At 36.3% G+C, this 17,736-nt stretch overlaps 1 long non-coding RNA gene across 1 annotated transcript; it reads left to right on the forward strand.

Annotated features, from left to right (window-relative positions):
• Window positions 1–7,535: 7,535 nt before the first annotated feature.
• On the forward strand, window positions 7,536–16,119 carry LOC139082068 (uncharacterized). The gene is made up of 2 exons (XR_011537775.1): window positions 7,536–7,660; window positions 15,712–16,119. It is a non-coding gene; the product is annotated as an uncharacterized lncRNA (long non-coding RNA).
• Window positions 16,120–17,736: the final 1,617 nt, after the last annotated feature.

Genomic DNA, 17,736 nt, shown 5'->3' on the forward strand with positions numbered 1-17,736 from the left:
GTGATCATATTATTTTTTCTCATTAGTCTATTAATATGGTGAATTACATTGACTGAGTTTTAAAATTATTATTATTTTATTGAGGTCACAATGGTGTATAACGTGTAATTTCAGGTGTACGTTATTATTTATCATTTTCTGTAGAGACTGCATTGTGCTTATCACCAATAGTCTAATTTGTATCCGTCACCATATATATATATGCCCTTTTCCCCACCCCTGAAACCCCCTTCCCCTCTGGTAACCACTAATCTAACAAACCATGTGTTTCTCTTCCACATGTGAATGAAATCATGCAGTGTTTGTCTTTCTTCGTCTGACTTATCTTGCTTAACATCATACCCTCAAGGTCCCTCCATGCTGTTGCAAGTGGGACGATTTTGTCTTTTTTATGGCTGAGTAGTATTCCTTTGTATATATATATACCACATCTTCTTTATCCATTCATCATTTGATGGGCACTTGGGTTGCTTCCATGTCTTGGCTATTGTGAGTAATGATGCAATGAACATAGGGGTGCATAAATCTCTCTGGATCATTGATTTCAAGTTCTTTGGATAAATATCCAGTAGTGGGATAGCTGGATTATATGGTATTTCTATTTTTAATTTTTTGAGAAATCTCCATACTGTTTTCCATAGTGGCCGCACCAGTTTGCATTCCCACCAGCAGTGTATGAGGGTTCCCTTTTCTCCACATCCTCTCCAACATTTGTTGTCTTTTGTCTTGGTAATTATAGCCATTCTGACAAGTATAGTTTGTAGTTTTGGTTTGCATTTCACTAATAATTAGTGATATTGGATATCTCTTCATGTGCCTGTTGGCCATCTGTATATGCTCTTTGGAAAAATGTCTGTTCATATTCTCTGCTCATTTTTTGATCAGGTTGTTTGTTTTTTTGTTGCACAGTTGTATGAGCCCTTTTGGATATTAACCCCTTGCTGGATATATGATTTGCAAATATTTTCTCCAGTTGGTGGGTTGTCTTTTCGTTTTGTTCTTGATTTCCTTTGCCTTGCAGAAGCTTTTTAGTCTGATGTAGTCCCATTTGTTTATTTTTTCTTTTGTATCCCTTGCCTTAGTAGACATGGTATTTGAAAAGATGCTGCTATGACCCCTGTCAAAGAGTGTACTGCCTATATTTTCTTCTAGGAGTTCTATGGTTTCAGGTCTTACATTCAACTCTTTAATCCATTTTGAGTTAATTTTTGTGTATGGTGCAAGACAATGGTCTACTTTCATTCTTTTGCATGTGCTGTTCAGTTTTCCGAACACCATTTATTGAAGAGACTTTCCTTTCTCCGTTGTATGTTCTTGGTTCCTTTGTTGAAGATGAACTGTTCATAGATGTGTGGTTTTATTTCTGGGCTTTCAATTGTGTTCCACTGATCTGTGTGTCTGTTTTTGTGTCAGTACCTAGCTGTTTTGATTACTGTAGGTTTATAGCACATTTTGAAGTCAGGCATTGTGATGCCTTCAGCTTTGTTCTTTTTTCTCAGGATTACTTTGGCTACTTGAGGTCTTCTGTTGTTCCATATAAATTTTGGGATTCTTGTTCTATTTCTCAGAAGAATGTCATGGGGATTCTGAATGTGATTGCATTACATCTGTAGATTGCTTTAGTTAATATGGACATTTTAACTATGTTTATTCTTCCAACCCATGAGCATGGAATATCTTTCCATTTCTTTATATATTCTTCATTTCTTTCAATAATGTCTTATAGTTTTCAGTGTATTGGTCTTTCACCTCTTTGGTTAAATTTATTCCTAGATATTTTATTCTTTTGGTTACGATTGTAAATGGGATTCTATTCTTGACTTCTCTTTCTGCTAGTTTGTTATTAGTGTGTAGAAATGCAACTGATTTTTACCAGTTGATTTTGTACCCTGCAACTTTGCTGTAGTTGTTGATTATTTCTAATAGTTTTCTGATGGATTCTTTATCATTTCCTATATGTAGAATCATGTCATCTGCAAACAGTGAGAACTTCATTTCTTCCTTTCCATTTTTGATTCCTTTTATTTCTTTTTCTTGCCTAATTACTCTTGGAAAAACCTTGAGCACTATATTGAATAAGAGTGGCAAGAGTGGGCAACCTTGTCTTGTTCCTGTTCTCAGAGGGATGGCTTTCAGTTTTTCCCTGTTGCATATGATATTGGCTGTGCATTTGTCATATATGGCCTTTATTATGTTGAGGTCCTTTCCTTCTATACCCATTTTTTTGAGTTGTTTATTTTTAATCATAAATGGATATTGGATCTTGTCAAATGCTTTCTCTGCATCTATTGAGATGATTGTGTGATTTTTATTCCTCATTCTGTTAATGTGGTGTATCACATTGATTTATTTGATACCATCTGTGCATTTCTGGTGTAAATCCCACTTGATCATGATGTATGATCCTTTTAATGTATTACTGGATTCACTTTGCCAGAATTTTGTTGAGGATTTTTGCACCTATGTTCATCAGTGATATTGGTCTGTGGTTTTCCTTCTTTGTGTTGTCCTTGTCTGGTTTTGGTATCAGGGTAATGAGTTAAGAAGCATCCCTTCTTCTTCAATTTTTTGGAATAGTTTATGAATGATAGATATTAAATCTTCTTTGAATGTTTGGTAGAATTCTCCAGAGAAGCTATCTGGTCCTTTGTCCTGGACTTTTGTTTTTTGGGAGGTTTTTGATTACTGTTTCAATCTCTTTAGTTGTGATTGGTCTATTCAGATTCTCTATTTCTTTTTGATTCAGTTTTTGGAGGTTGTATGGATCTGAGAATTCATCCATATCATCTAAGTTATCCGATTTGTGGGCATATAGTTTTTCATAGTATTCTCTTATAGTCCTTTGTATTTCTGTAGTATCTGTTGTAATATCTCCTCTTTCATTTCTGATTTTATTTTTGAGCCTGCTCTCTTGTTTACTTGGGGAGTCTGGCTAGGGGTTTGTCAATTTTATCTTGTCAAAGAACCAGCTCTTAGTTTCATTAATCCTTTCTACTGTGTTTTTAGTCTCTATATCATTTATTTCTTCTCTAATTTTTATCATTTCTCTCCTTCTGCTGACTTTGGGCTTTGTTTATTCTTCTTTTTCTAGTTCTGTTGGTGCAGTTTAAGATTATTTATTTGAGATTTTTCTTGTTTGTTGAAGTGGACCTGTATTGCTATAAATTTCCCTCTTATAACTGCTTTTGCTGCATCCCATATGAGTTGGTATGTTGTATTTTCATTTTCATTTTTCCCCAAGTATTTTTTAATTTCTCCTTTGATTTCTTCATTGATCTAATGGTTGTTCAGTAGCATGTTGTTTAGTCTCCACGTATTTCTGACTTTCTCAACTTTTCCTTGTAGTTGATTTCTAGTTTCATAGCATTGTGGTTGAAAAAGATGCTTGACATGATTTCAATCTTTTTAAATTTATTGAGGTTTGCCTCGTTTCCCAACATATGGTCTATTTTTGAGAATGTTCCATGTGCACTTGAGAAGAATGTGTATTCTGCTGGTTTTGGATGTAATGCTCTCTATATATCTACTAAGTACATCTGATCAAGTGTTCCATTGAAATCTACTATTTTCTTCTCGACTTTCTGTCTGGATGATCTACCCATTGATGTAAGTGTGGTGTTGAGGTCTCCTACTATTATTGTGTTGCTGTTAATTTCTCCCTTTAAGTCTGTTAATAGTCATTTAATATACTTATGTACACCTTGCTAGGTGCATATATATTCATAAGTGTTATGTCCTCTTGGTGGAAAGTCCCTTTTATCATTATATACTGCCCTTCTTTGTTTCTCGTTGTCTTTATTATCTTGAAATCTTCTTTGTCTGATATAAGTATAGCAACGTATGCTTTCTTTTGTTTGCCAATTTGCTTGGAATATCATCTTCAACCCCTTCATTCTGAGCCTGTGTTTGTCTTTAGAGCTGAGATATGTTTCCTGGAGGCAACATATTGTTGTGTCTTGTTTTTTGATCCATGCAGCTACTCTGTGTCTCTTGATTGGAGACTTAAATCCATTTACATTTACAGTGATTATTGATACATGAGGGCTCAATACTTCCACTTTATCTCTTGTTTTCCAGCTGCTCTGTGTTTCCATTGCTTCTCTTCCTTTGAATTTCTTACTGTCATTTCATTTTGGTGGTTTTCTGTGGAGGTTTTCTCTTTTGTTAATGAATTGTGAGACTCTGCTCTGATCTTTTGCTTGGTGGTTATGTGAGGTTTGTATAAAAGATCTCGTAGATGAAATAGTCCATTTTCTGATAGCCTCTTATCTCCATTAGCCTAAGCAGGTTCCATCCCTTTCCTCTTCCTTTTCTGAGTTATTTTTGTTACAAATTATTCTCTTTTGTGTTGTGAGTTTGTGACAAAGTTGAAGTGTTTATAATTACTTTTGATGCTTTTCTTCTCTTTATCTTTTAAGTTATAATTAAGTATTTATTTCCCTTTCTGAAAGAGAGCTGAAGTTTTCTGATTTTATCTATTTATCTCCTTACTCAGAGCTTTGTTGACTGTTGCCTTTCTCTTTCCAGGGTAAAGCCATCTTTAATCATTTCTTGTAGGGGAGGTCCAGTGGTTATGAACTCCTTCAGTTTTTGTTTGTCTGGGAAAGCTTTTATTTCTCCATCTTATCTGAAAGATGGTTTCACTGGATAGAGCATTCTTGGCTGAAAGTTTTTGTCTTTCAGTATTTTGAATATGTCATTCCATTTTCTCCTAGCTTTTAAGGTTTCTGCTGAGAAATGAAAGTCTGATAAGAGTTTCTTCATAGATTATTTTCTTCTGCCTTGCTGCCCTTGATATTTTTTCTTTGTCAGTGACTTTCACCAGTTTTACTATTATATGCCTTGGAGAGGTTTTTAGCATTTATGTAATTAGGAGTTTTATTGGCTTCATGTATTTGTAAGTCCAGTTCTTTCCTCATGTTTGGGAAATTCTCAGCTATTATCTTTGAACAATCTCTCTGCTCCTATTTCCCTCTCTCCTCCCTCTGGAATCCTTATGTTGCTATAATCCTTATGTTGCTTTTCATAATTGAGTTGGATATTTCTTGAAGAATTCCTTCATTTAAAAAAAATCTTAGTTCTCTCTCCTCGTCCACTGAAGCATTTCTATATTTCTATCCTCTAAATCACTAATTCTTTCCTCCATAAAATAAACAATTTTCTAAGGATTCTAGATTATTTTTTACTTCATTAATTCTGTTCTTCATATCCAGAATTTCTGCTCAGTTTTTTTTTTATAATTTCAGTCTGTTTGGTGAAGTATTCCTTCTTCTCCTTAATTTTATTCCTGAGCTCACTGAACAGTCTTTCTGAGTTTTCTTGAAACTCGTTGAGTTTCTTTATGACAGCCACTTTGAATTCTCTGTCATTTAGATTGTAAATTTCTGTGACTCCCTGGTTGGTTTCTGGAGAATTGTCATTTTCCTTCTCATCTGAATTGTTGCTGTAGTTTCTCATAGTGTTAGATGAACTAATCTTTTTCTGCGGCATTTGTGGTGGTATCAGTTTGCAGATTCCAGCTGCTACCACTGGAGTGAAGCAGAAACTGTGTTTCTGATCACCCCCCATCTGCTGGAGGTTGTGGGGTACTATGGGCGCTTGCACCAGTTGGGAAGGCATTCACCTGGGTGTGTAGATCTGCCACTGTCTTTTCTTATGTTCATGCTGGCTGCTGTGCTTGGTGGGTGAGACAATAACATGCGTCTTCTGTCATTTATTTACTGATCAGTATGGCTAGTGGTTGATCAATTTGATTGATCTTCTCACAGATCCAGTTTTTGTGTTTTAAAAATTTTCTCTATGGTTTTCCTGTTTTGTTGATTTTTGATTCTCTTTTTATTTTTTCCTTTTTAATATTTACTTTAGATTCAATTATCTTTTCCCCTATAGTTTCTTAAGGTAGGAACTAAGTGTGCTGATTTGAGACTTTTCTTCTTTTCCAATATGAGCACTTAGTGCAATAAATTTCCCTCTAAGTGCTGTCTTAACTGAATCCCACACATTTTGATATGTTGTGCTTTTATTTTAATTCAATTTCAAAGTGGTCACCACTTTGAAAAGCACTCTAATTAGGCTTATATCTTCCACTCAGGCAACAAATGAAGGCATTTTGTTTTACCAATAATGTAAGCCAAAGTTATTGTATAGAAGCTGTATAATATGTGAGAGGATTGAGCAATGCAAGGGTGTGGGCTGTATCAGATACCTTTCATGTGACAACTCCGTTCTTTTGGACTTTCCCTCTTTCTAGAGTCTTTGGGAACATGTTGCACTGAGCTGTTGCAGCTACTAACTTCACAAGAGAAAAATATGACAGTGCTTTACCCTATGCCTATGTCATGTACCTTTCACCTTATACTCTGTGATGTCTTTGTTGCTACTGAGGTGTGAGACACTGCAGGACCCACTTAGTCCCTATGCATGTGAAACCCAGGGGTACAAGGGAGTCAATGTCAGTGGGGAAAAACTTTGATCAATGAAAGAGATGTTAACCAGTGGATAAATTTTTCTTCCTTTCTCTCTTTGGGTAGATTGTTTTGAGATAGTAATTTATACAGCCTATTGGAAGATGGTTACAGAAGATGGAACAATTCAAGAGGCTATGTAAGCTACCTGCATTTGCTTTCTCTCCTTCTTTGGTTCCCTTCCTCTTTCTCTCACTCCTGCTTCCCTGGGATTGTACTCCTTAATAAAGGAGTAGCATGTAGGCTTTTGCCTTAGATTCTATTTTCTGAGAAACTCAGACAAAAGCAGAAAGCAATTGATAAATGATAAATCAGCACTTGATATTATTTTCAATTAGTTTTACTCAAAAATTATTTGATGTTCCTCAAGGTCTACTACAATTGAGAAAATCAAGATAAGGTTATGCAAAGTTATGGCTAAGTTTTAATTTAGCCAGTGTTGGAGGAAGTCATAGAGAGGACATGACCATCAGTTGGCCCTCAAGCTGGACTTGGGCAATCAGAGGATCCTCACCCTCTCCCCATCCTTGGAAAGTATGTTTCACCCACCGTTGCCACACCAGGAGCAGTTTCAAGGATGTGGCCCTGAGAGAGTAAGGTGTTGTTGACACTGTCTGGACAGTATACATGACTGAACCCAGTTAAGGCCTCTATATAAACTTTTAAGATTCTAGCACGTGGGTGTAGAGACCTACTCATCTTGTAGCCTGCCCAAGACAAGCCTCATAATTAAGTTTGCTTGATTATTAAACCTGTTACCTACCTATCTGGAGGGGCCTACCTCTTTCTTCCATCTCTTCTTGCCCTCTGTGTACAGGAGCCAGTTTGGGAACCAACAGCTAGTGTAACTCTTCTGAAACTGAACCATTGTTGCAAGTTTTTTTTTTTTCTACTCAGTATTGATTCAACAGTTGTTTTCCTCTGATGATTATATTTCCCTCTTAAGTATAATGTTTTGCATTTTGCATTTGGGTATCTGGCATGTGGGAGCTGCTGAGGCTTTCAAAATTGCTTTGAGGGATTAGAGCCCTTGTAGTTTGATACATAAATTGCACTGTCTGAAAGGTAAATACTCACTGTCTGATCTTGCCTCTGTGGTAACCTCTACTTTTAGAAAATCCACCTTTCTCTTTAACCACCCCCATGTCAATGTCCTTCACTTTGCTCTGAGCTACTTTTATTGGTATTGGAAGAAGGTAAGAGGAAATATTTATGCTATGAATAATCTCTGTGGAAAATCATATATTGTCATGTGTCAACTAATGTATCCTTCATTTGATTTTTTTTGTGGTTATTAAGCTTCTTTATGGGTTTGGTTATTTGCTTCTTATTCTTTGCTCAGTGACTAATATAGATGTAAATCTCTGTCTACTGGTCAATTCTTCTGTTGACAACAAGAGCTGAGATTTCATAAAGGGCGACTATGGCTAATCTGGTATCTGAGAAGAATAAAGCATTGAGGGGGTGGTATAAATATGTTTTATACTACCTTTCATTACAAAATTAAGAAATGATGCATGATGCAAAATGTGAGAAATTGGAAAAATAGAAGACAACATCATCAAAAGCTCAACAGAAAAGAATCACTGTTGGCATTTGGATGTTTTCCTTTTAATCGTTTTGCTGGGCATATTATTTTTACATGACTATCATCACACAAAATTAAATATATGTCAATGTTTTCAAGAATATATTTTCTGACTTAAAGAGTAGTATATGCTTGGAGTAGCAAATTTGGAAAATAAGACATTTTTGATAAAAAAGAAAATTAACATTATTGTGAATCTTATCACCTGAAAACAATAAATTTCAATATTTAACTTATTTCTTTATAATTTTTTTACATGCAAAACATGATTCAAAAATAAGCATTTCTTAAAAGTTCTAATAATAGTCTGGATAAGAAATATCAAAAACTTTGCATAATAGCTTTCATAAATCTGAGTTATCTAAACTTTAACAAAAGTAAATTTAATTTGTTTTATCCTTACTTATTATAAATGCTAAGCTGTAAGGGCAATTAATTACAGTCAGGTTGATGGGCAAAAAACCAACTTATGTCTGTTAACTCCCTAATATTGGCAATATCAAGTAAAGGATTAGAACACCTGGCATTTACCAGAAAGAAAATACATTAATTTTAAAATTCCCAAAGGAAACTTGAGGAGTTAATGTTCAATTCCACAAGAATAAAAAGCTGAATTAATAATAATACAGTCAAGCTGGTTGATGCAGAGCTAGAAATAGGAACACAGCTACATCATAGAACAGACAAACAGACAGACTTAATGACTGACAGACATATATATATGTACATATATTCCTGTATAGACTGAAGACAAAACTGGCTTAAAATGACTGCCTGGAGAATCTGTTAAGATAGTTCAGGTCTTATGTACACTTGAATGCACAGGCTGGTTTGAAGCAAGCTGTGCTAATTTTATTGTGAATGTTAGTTCCTTAAAAGAAAATATATTTGACTTTCTACTAGTTTGCAGTCTTTTGCTTATCATGCATTTTCTACCAGGGATCCAGGTTAGAGCAATACTTTTCATTATTGGGAAGTTCTAAATCTTTAGTAATCATGCGATTCCTTCAGGCATTGGCAATCATACTTTCCACTAAAAGGGACTCGAATACTCCCCCTTTGCATCTTTGTTGAAACCTTCTAAATAACATTATTGTGAGAGCCAAACATGCTGCAGAGGTATTTTAGTTAAGTTTTCAGTAAGAATGTCTTCACAGATGTTACATTTGCCTATAAAGACAGGTTTATGAGGATATAATTTTTAAATTAAACTTTTCTATATTAAGATAATTGTAAATTCACATGGAGAGATTCTATTACTGAAGACAGTTTACCTAGATTTCCCCAATGCTCACATGTTGCAATAGAACAACATCACAAGTAAGATACTGAGATTGATAAAATGCACCAATTCTATTGATATCCTTGGATTTATTTGTTCTCCTTTGTGTATGTGTGTGTGTTTAGTTCTATGTAATATTATCACATGTGTAGGTTTGTGTATCCACTACTACACAGCAGTCAAGATGAAAACATATCACCACAAGGATCTCTCACATTGCATTTTTCTAGCCAAGTTCACCTCCCTTCCACCCCTACTCTCCCCCACTCCCCAATCACTGGCAACCACTAATCTGTTCTTTTTTCCTAAAATTTTGTCATTTCAAGAATATTACATATAATAGTTACAGATTCACAAGAAGTCACAAAGGTAGTACAGAGCAGTCACATGCACATTTTAATTAAATATATAGGACAATATCAAACCCACGAAATTGACATTTTACAAATGTGTATAGCTCTATGCCATTTTATTACATGTGTAGATTTGTGCAAACACTACTCCTGATTATGGTTGAGTTTTGTAAAACACTTTTGAAGGAATGTGAAATAGCTATGGAGAAAAATCCAATACATATTTAAAAGTGTTGTGGTGGTTTTAAGTAGGTCCACAAATTCTTTGATACTCCTCCCTTCGAGAGGTGGAGCCGAATTCCCATCCTATTGAATGTGGGCTGTACTTACTGGCCCACTTCTACCAAAAAGAATTAAGTGGGATTGAGAATATGCAAATTCAGAAACGAGGTCAGAAAGGGCACCACTATCTTGGAATACTCACTCTGGTGGAAGTTAGCTACCATCTTGTGAGCAGCCATATGAAGATGCCCAGATGGTCAGGAACCAAGGCTTCCTGCAAAAAGCCCCATGTGGTTAAGCCTTCTTGGAAGTGAATCCTCCAACATCAGTCAAGCTTTCTAATATGGCTTTGGCTCATATCTTGACTGTAAAGTCATGAGAGAACCTAAGCCACAATTGCTCAGCCAAGTTACTCCCAGATTCCTGAACCCCAAAATGTTGTGAGATAATAAATATTTGTTGTCTTAAGCCACTAAACTTTGCATTAATTTGTTATACAGCAATATATAACTAATCCAAATATCAATATTTAGGAAGGCATATAAAATACATTAGAAAATCAGGAGACTATATTTACCATGACTGAAAAATCCTACAGATTACCTTTGCTTTTATAATTATAACAGCATAATGAGCATAAAACAATTAATTAAGGCCAAGAGACAGATCACTGAATTGCCTAAATATGAAGGATGTTTGTTTTGCTTTGTCTAATTGGGGTAGAGGAGAACCCAAGGCGTGGGACTTTCTGAGTTTCTCCATCTTCCCCTCCCACACACTTCTTTGCCTTTTTTTTCCCCTGAGGCTGCTGGCTATATGATTCCTTTTGTGAGGTTTTTTGCAATGCTTGACCTTGATCATGCATGGAGGCGTCCCAAAACCTTTGTGCTGTGATATGTCACAAAATAATCACTCAATGGCCAATATCCATAATGATTCAGTGTTAGAATTTGAAGCCAACCTGGCATGTCCTTTTTTTCCCTTAATTGAAATATATTTGACACATAAAATTTTGTAAATTTAAGGTGTACAACATGTTAATTTTGGTACATTCATATATTGTAATATAATTGCCATTGTAGGGATAATTAGCACTTCTATCACATTACATAATTATCTTTTCTTCTTAGTTGTTGTAATAATCAAGTTCTAGTCTTTCAGCAGATTTGATGATTACGACACAATATTGCTATCTATATTCACCATACTGTGCATTAGGTCTCTAGGGCCTGTTCATTACTCATTGTAAGTTTGTACTCTTAAACAACATCCATTCTATTCTCCCATCCTCTCCTTTGAATATATTATTTGCTCAGTGCTCCAACTTAGTTATACAAAAGAAACACAGAGAGAGTCTATGATTTGTAATATAAACCAAAGCTAGAACTAATCAGTCACTGTCAACCATCCTGTTTGGTTTCCACAGTATTTGTGCTTAACTATCCTATTATTATTTTTGTATCTATCTTTAACAATTATTTTTTGATTATAAATACACCATCTTTGAATCTTATGTTATCAGCCTATGTAATGGCTACAATGACATTAAAGCAATCACTGGCAGCTTCAAACTTTTTTATAAAGGTGCAAGGGGGAGGAGTGTGGCAATCTAGTGGGAACTGGGAGATGGGACATTTGTCTTGAAGCAACATTGGTAAAGTAATAAGAGATTAGGGGGTGGTGGTGTGATGGCTAAGCTTCCCTTTCTTCAAGCCACTTGTTGGCACTGCCATTGAAAGCAGTATTCTACCGTAGAAACTTTCTTTCTCCATCTCTTTTGTTGGCACCTTTCCCCCACCAGTCCCTTAACTGTTATTCATAAAGCAATGGTTCTCAAACTTTAGTCTGCATCAGAATCACCTGGTAGGTGTGTTAAAACAGATTTCTAGGCCCACCTTCAGCATTTCTGATGCAATAATTCTGGAGTGGGGTGTGAGAATTTTCATTTCCAGCAAGATCTCAGGTGGTGCTGATGCTGCTGTTCTGGAGACCATACTTAAGAGCCACTGTGCTGAAGTTCTATGCTTGAGTAGCAGTTGAGATCCTGAGGACACAGTGAAGACAGGAGTCAAGGCAGTAAAGGCTAAACTGCTTTGCATGAGGCAGTAAAAAGAGTATGTTGTTGCTCCTGAGAAAGAGGAAATGAGGAGGAGAGAGGAGGAGGAAGAGAAGTGGCATAAGCAAGACAGTCTGAGGCTGAGGGTCAAATAGAGATCAAGGCAGCTATTAATGATAACTGGTAGAGGAGTCCTCAGAGATCTTTGAAAATTCCTCCTCCAGATCTGGAAAAATCTTAAAATATGCCAAATTCAGTCATTTCCTAGCAAGATGTGGTGTGCGTGTGTGTGAGAGAGAATGAGAGAGAGAGAAGAGTTAGAGAGACAGCGAGATAGTGACAGAGAGAGAGAGAATGTGCATGTGCTGTGTGAGGAAATTAAGACAGATGCTGATTTCTGCTAAGAGTTGCTGCAGTTCAGAAGACACAGCATGTTTGAGATAGCAAAGTAATCAGCCAACTGAAGAAGCCATAGCTTGCAGCCACAGATGATCCATAACATGTTAGTCCCCTACATCCTACACCTCCCTCACTGGAATTTACAGTTATCTTGGAGAAGGATTTGGGCTTTCATAGAACATGAGAATGGGGCCTTGAATCAATCATACCCAATTCTCTAGGGGCCAGAGAGGCCTCAGCTAACACGTGGGTTACTTTTTCTTTCATTTCTTAACTGCTTTGTCTTTATCCTCAAGTCTTCCTTTCAGAAAAGTAGAGTGCAATACACTTCTTCAAATCGCAATCTCCAGAGGCTCCTGTTTGCCTCCTCATGAATTCTTTGGGTGTGATAGGGAGGTAGCAGCAACTTGCCACAGGATATTTTTATTAGGACCTCCAGATGAAGGGTGGAAATTCTCAAGCTTCTGGAAATGGAGGAGCCACTCCATCAGCCAGTATTTGAGGAAAATCCTTTTGGGGGAGACCAAGAGGACAAGGCTTTTCACAGTTCCATTCCAGCTGAGGGGAATAAGAGAGGTGTTCTGGGGCCTCATGAATATCAGGCCTACAACTTTCAGTCACAGTGTCTGTTGTGAGGAAATTCAGAAATTTAGGGGTTTATACCCTCCCTGCTATGATTTATCTTCAAATTCTCTTCATCCATAAAATTCTACAGGTGTGTGAGGAAAGGAAAGGAAGAAACAACTACCTTGAAATCTGAGGCAAATAGCGTTTCTTCCTGCCCCATCTTTATTAGTAACCCATGTGGTCTCCATGCTCATGCATTGTTCTATGAATTTGTTTGTCGGTTTCAGCACTGACTAGCTCAAAATGTTTTTAAGCCTCAGCAGAAGAAACAGCCAATTAAAGGATTTCATTTCGAGGTTAATGGTACACTATGTGGTGCTAATTAGTGGTGTGGAGAGTGCTGTTTCTTAACATCTCGTTCACTCATATGACACTAAGCTGTGAAAAGTTGAAGAGATTAAACGTTGAAATCGTTTATGGTGGTGATAGTGTTAGTGGTGGTGAATCAGACTATTTTTGCGTTTGGAAATCTTGCATATAGGCTAGTGATCCCCATAGAACACTTTAGTTATTTTTTTCACTTTATTGAAGTATAATTGATAAATAAAAATTGTACATATTTAAGGTGTCCAACTTGATGTTTTGATGTACATGTACATTGTGAAATAATCACCACTAACAAACTAATTAACATATCCATCACCTCAGACAGTTACCACTTTTTTAGTTCAACTATGATGCAATCTCTTACACTGAGTTCCTGCTCAGAGTGAACGTCCTTACCAAGCACCAAGACTTAGTTCAAAGATGGAATCGTGGCATATTCTACCAGGTGGGAGCGCCTCATTCAAACCGCTGGAGCAAGGTGTTGTTTTTTTCTGCTCCTGGTACGTTTCACCCTCCCTTTTTCCTGCTGATTTCCATACTGCTTTCCCTCACTCTCATGGAGTCCCATCTGAGCATGTTTATGACTGTTCTCTACCCACAAAAGGGAAGGTGTGGGAGAGCTGGGCTCCACAGTGACCGTCAGTTCTAGGCATTGTACCAACACCAACAGAATCCCTATCTAGGCTTTCCCCAGAGGGTATGCAGTCTTTATTCAACAGACAATGAACAATGGAGAACAAGGATGATGGCCACTGGGGTTGCATAAGAGGTGCTGTTTTCATTGTTTATACTCTCTGGCACTTGCTCATGGATCCTTTATTCAGACATTATAGAACAAAACCGAAAAAGAACTCATGGAAGAAATGGTTCTTGAAAAAAAAATATGAATAAAAGCATTTCAGATAATTCTGCAAACTTGGGGGAAAATAAATTATTGGAGGAATATTGGCAGCTTACAGGATTCGTTGAAGTACTAAACAACCGAGTCTGGGAAGACACAGGAAATAGAGGCCTTGTCTTTATTCAGATTCTCAAATTCTTTGGATGGGAGAATTTGACTAGATAAGACAGAGTATGTTATCTCTACCTTGGTTCCAGCCATCCATGTTGCCAGGAGAGAGGACAAGGAGCACAGCCACTGTGATTGGGAGAATCCTAGTGAATTGGGCAGCCCCTCCCTCCCATATGTATGTATTATATGAGTCAAATATATATATATTGTACATATATACATTGTAGCTAGAAAACACTTCTATCATCTATCTATCTATCTGTCTGTGATCATCATCATCTATTTATCTATCGAGACTTTATTCTTTTAGAGCAGTTTTAGGTTTACAGCAAAATTGAGAAGAAGGTACAGAGATTTCCCATGTACCTCCCATCTCCACAAATGCATAGCCTCCCCTATTATCGACATCACTCCCCAGAATGATACATTGTGTTGTTTTGTTTTGTTTTGTTTTTTACCAAGGATGAATCTACATTGACACATCATTATCACCCAAAGTCCGTAGTTTATCTCAGTATTCACTCTTGGTGTTGTACATTCTATAGGTTTGGACAAACATGATGACATGTATTCATCATTAGAGTATCATACAGAGTATTTTCACTGCTCTAACACTCCTCTGTGCTCTGCCTATTCATTTCCTCTCCCCACTATCCCTGGCTACCACTGATCTTTTTATTTTCTCTATAGTTTTACCACTTACAGAATGTCATAGATTTGGAATCATACAGTATGTAACTTTTTCAGATTGACTTCTTTCACTTCGTAATGTGCAAGTTTCCTCTATGTATTTTCATGGCTTGATAGCTCAGTTCTTTTTAGGGCTGAGTAGTATTCCATTGTCTGGTTGTACCAGAGTTTATTTGTTCATTCACTTACTGAAGGATGTTTTGGTTACTTCCAAGTTTTGACAATTATGAATAAGCCTACTATAAACATGTGTGTAGGTTTTTGTACAGACATATGGTCAAATATATTTTTAATCAATCAAGTTAGTAGCTATTCAATGGAATGTGTCTAAACTTAGAGTCCTACCTTCATTATCTTGCTTGAAATATGCATAATATGTTCTAAACTAGGGTCAACACAAAGCATCCTCTAGTCCAGAGCAGTGGTTCTCAAACTGTGGTCCCCAGGCCATCAGCATAACATCATGGAGAACTTTTTAGAAATGCAAATTCTTTATTCCACTCTAGACTTAGTGAATTAAAAACTCAGGGTGAGATGAGGGATTGTGTTTTAATAAATACTCTAGATGATTCTGATACCTGCAAAAATTTAATGTGCATATGAATCACTTGGCAATGTTGTTAAAACGCATATTCATATTTAGTAGTTCTGGGGTAAGCCTGAAATTCTGCATTTCTTTTTTTCTTTTGAGGAAGATTATCCCTGAGCTAACATCTGTGGCCAATCCTCCTCTTTTTGCTGAGGAAGACTGGCCCTGAGCTGATATCCATGCCCATTTTCCTCCACTTTATATGAGGGACGCCTACCACAAGATGGCTTGACAAGTGATGTGTAAGTCTGCACCCGGGATCTCAACTGGCGAACTCCAGGCTGTCGAAGCTGAGCGTGTGAACTTAACTGCTGTGCCACCAGGCCAACCAAGAGATTCAGCATTTCTAACAAGCTTACAGGTGATCCCATTGCTACTGGTGTAGCGACCAAACTTTGAGTAGCAAGACACCAGAGAAATTGAAGGAGAAAACTTTATATCACTGCTGAAATTCTGTAGACAAAAGAGCTATGGAAAGCTTCTAATAATAAATTATTGTTACTGCCTTTGGATGATAATTATTTGCATAAATCTTCAGAAGGTGGTATATTTTTTAGGAGGAAGGGAACTCTTTAACTAGCAGGTCTGAAAATAGGGCTAGTTAAATATTTTATGTAGCAAGTCATCTTTAAGTCAAGCATGTAAATGCTCCACCATGTCTTAATTTCAACATGCAACAGCATGTAACAAGAGTGGAATCTATATCTCTAGCTATCCTTTATTTTGTCTTGCTCATGACAGAAATACTGCTTTCCACATCATTTCAAATGATAACTCAGAGCTTAATGCTAATGAAGTTGCCAAGTGGTGACCTAAAAGAAGTGAGAGCTTGGCCAGATGGCTCAAGTCACCGATTGTAACTGGTTGTCCCAGATTGATTATATCTAGTGTTTTTAGTCTCTAGCTATTAAGTGAATAATCTTGAAAGTTTTTGAGAATCTGGTCCAGTTTCCAGCAGTTTGTTATTAGTGCCACTCAAATCTGATTGCATTTGCTTGACAATGACTTAATGGTGGTGGGGAGAGACTATCTAACTAAGGTTTATGAATCTTCCTGGTTAGTGTTCTCTTAGACGATGCTGACCGCCAGTATTTTCATGTCCAATTTTATTGCTTTCATTATCAGATGACTTTGCGTCTTTGAGTTTTTGCTTTGAAAAGGTTACAGATGGTTTCATTTCACATAATGAATTAAAAAATGTATAATAGAACGTCTCCCACACCAAAATCTCCTAAGAGGTTGGATCAACATCAATGTATATCAAAAAATATCTCATTACAACTGAAATTCAAACAAAAACTAAGACTTGTCTGCAGAGTGATTTCTATTAGAATTCTTTGAAGAGGCCAAATAAACATGAAAATAAAGATAAACCAGGAAACATAATTTATCTAATCTTTCAAAAATACTCATAAGCTTCAGTAAGAGAGAAAATTAAATCACACGTGGTGGAGGGGTTCTTCTTCCCCATAAAGTCGTTGTTTGCTGTCAAGAAATAAAAGGCAGAGATAAACAGCATTTTTCTGAAGAAAGAAATATTCACAATGTGACTTGGAAGAGGCTGATTAAGGTTAAGAGACTATGGTTTTTATAAAGACTTTTTTCCTCATTATAAAATAGCTGTTTATTGTAGAAAAGTTAGAACACGTGAGAATATTCAAGTTAAAAAAGTAACCCCCCCTCACCCCAAACACACCATTGCTAACATTTTGGGTTTCAATCTTTTGCCATCTACAGATACAGTAAAATTTTAGCATGAAAACCTTTGTATATTTAAGGGTATTTTCTGCTTCACTATATACAGTAAAATTATTTTAGTAGATTTTTAAATAATTATTACCCTCCATACAGCTATAACAATTTGCATTCTCTCCAGTTAGGTATGAGGGTGCCTATTTTCCTACATTTTCATTATCGTAAGAGTTCATTCATTTAAAACAATTTGGCAAGATTTATAGGAGAAAAATGGTATTGTGTCATAATTGGTGTTTACTTGACCTCCAATGAGATTGTATTTGAATCAAGTGTTTTTTAGACATTTGTAGTCACTGGACCATGTCTTTCTTTCCTTTTTTTTCAGGGAAGTTTTTTTAAATTAATTTTTTGTCTTTTTTATTTTATTTATTT

Source organism: Equus przewalskii, chromosome 2, assembly GCF_037783145.1.
Source record: "Equus przewalskii isolate Varuska chromosome 2, EquPr2, whole genome shotgun sequence".
NCBI classification, from domain to species: Eukaryota; Metazoa; Chordata; class Mammalia; order Perissodactyla; family Equidae; genus Equus; species Equus przewalskii.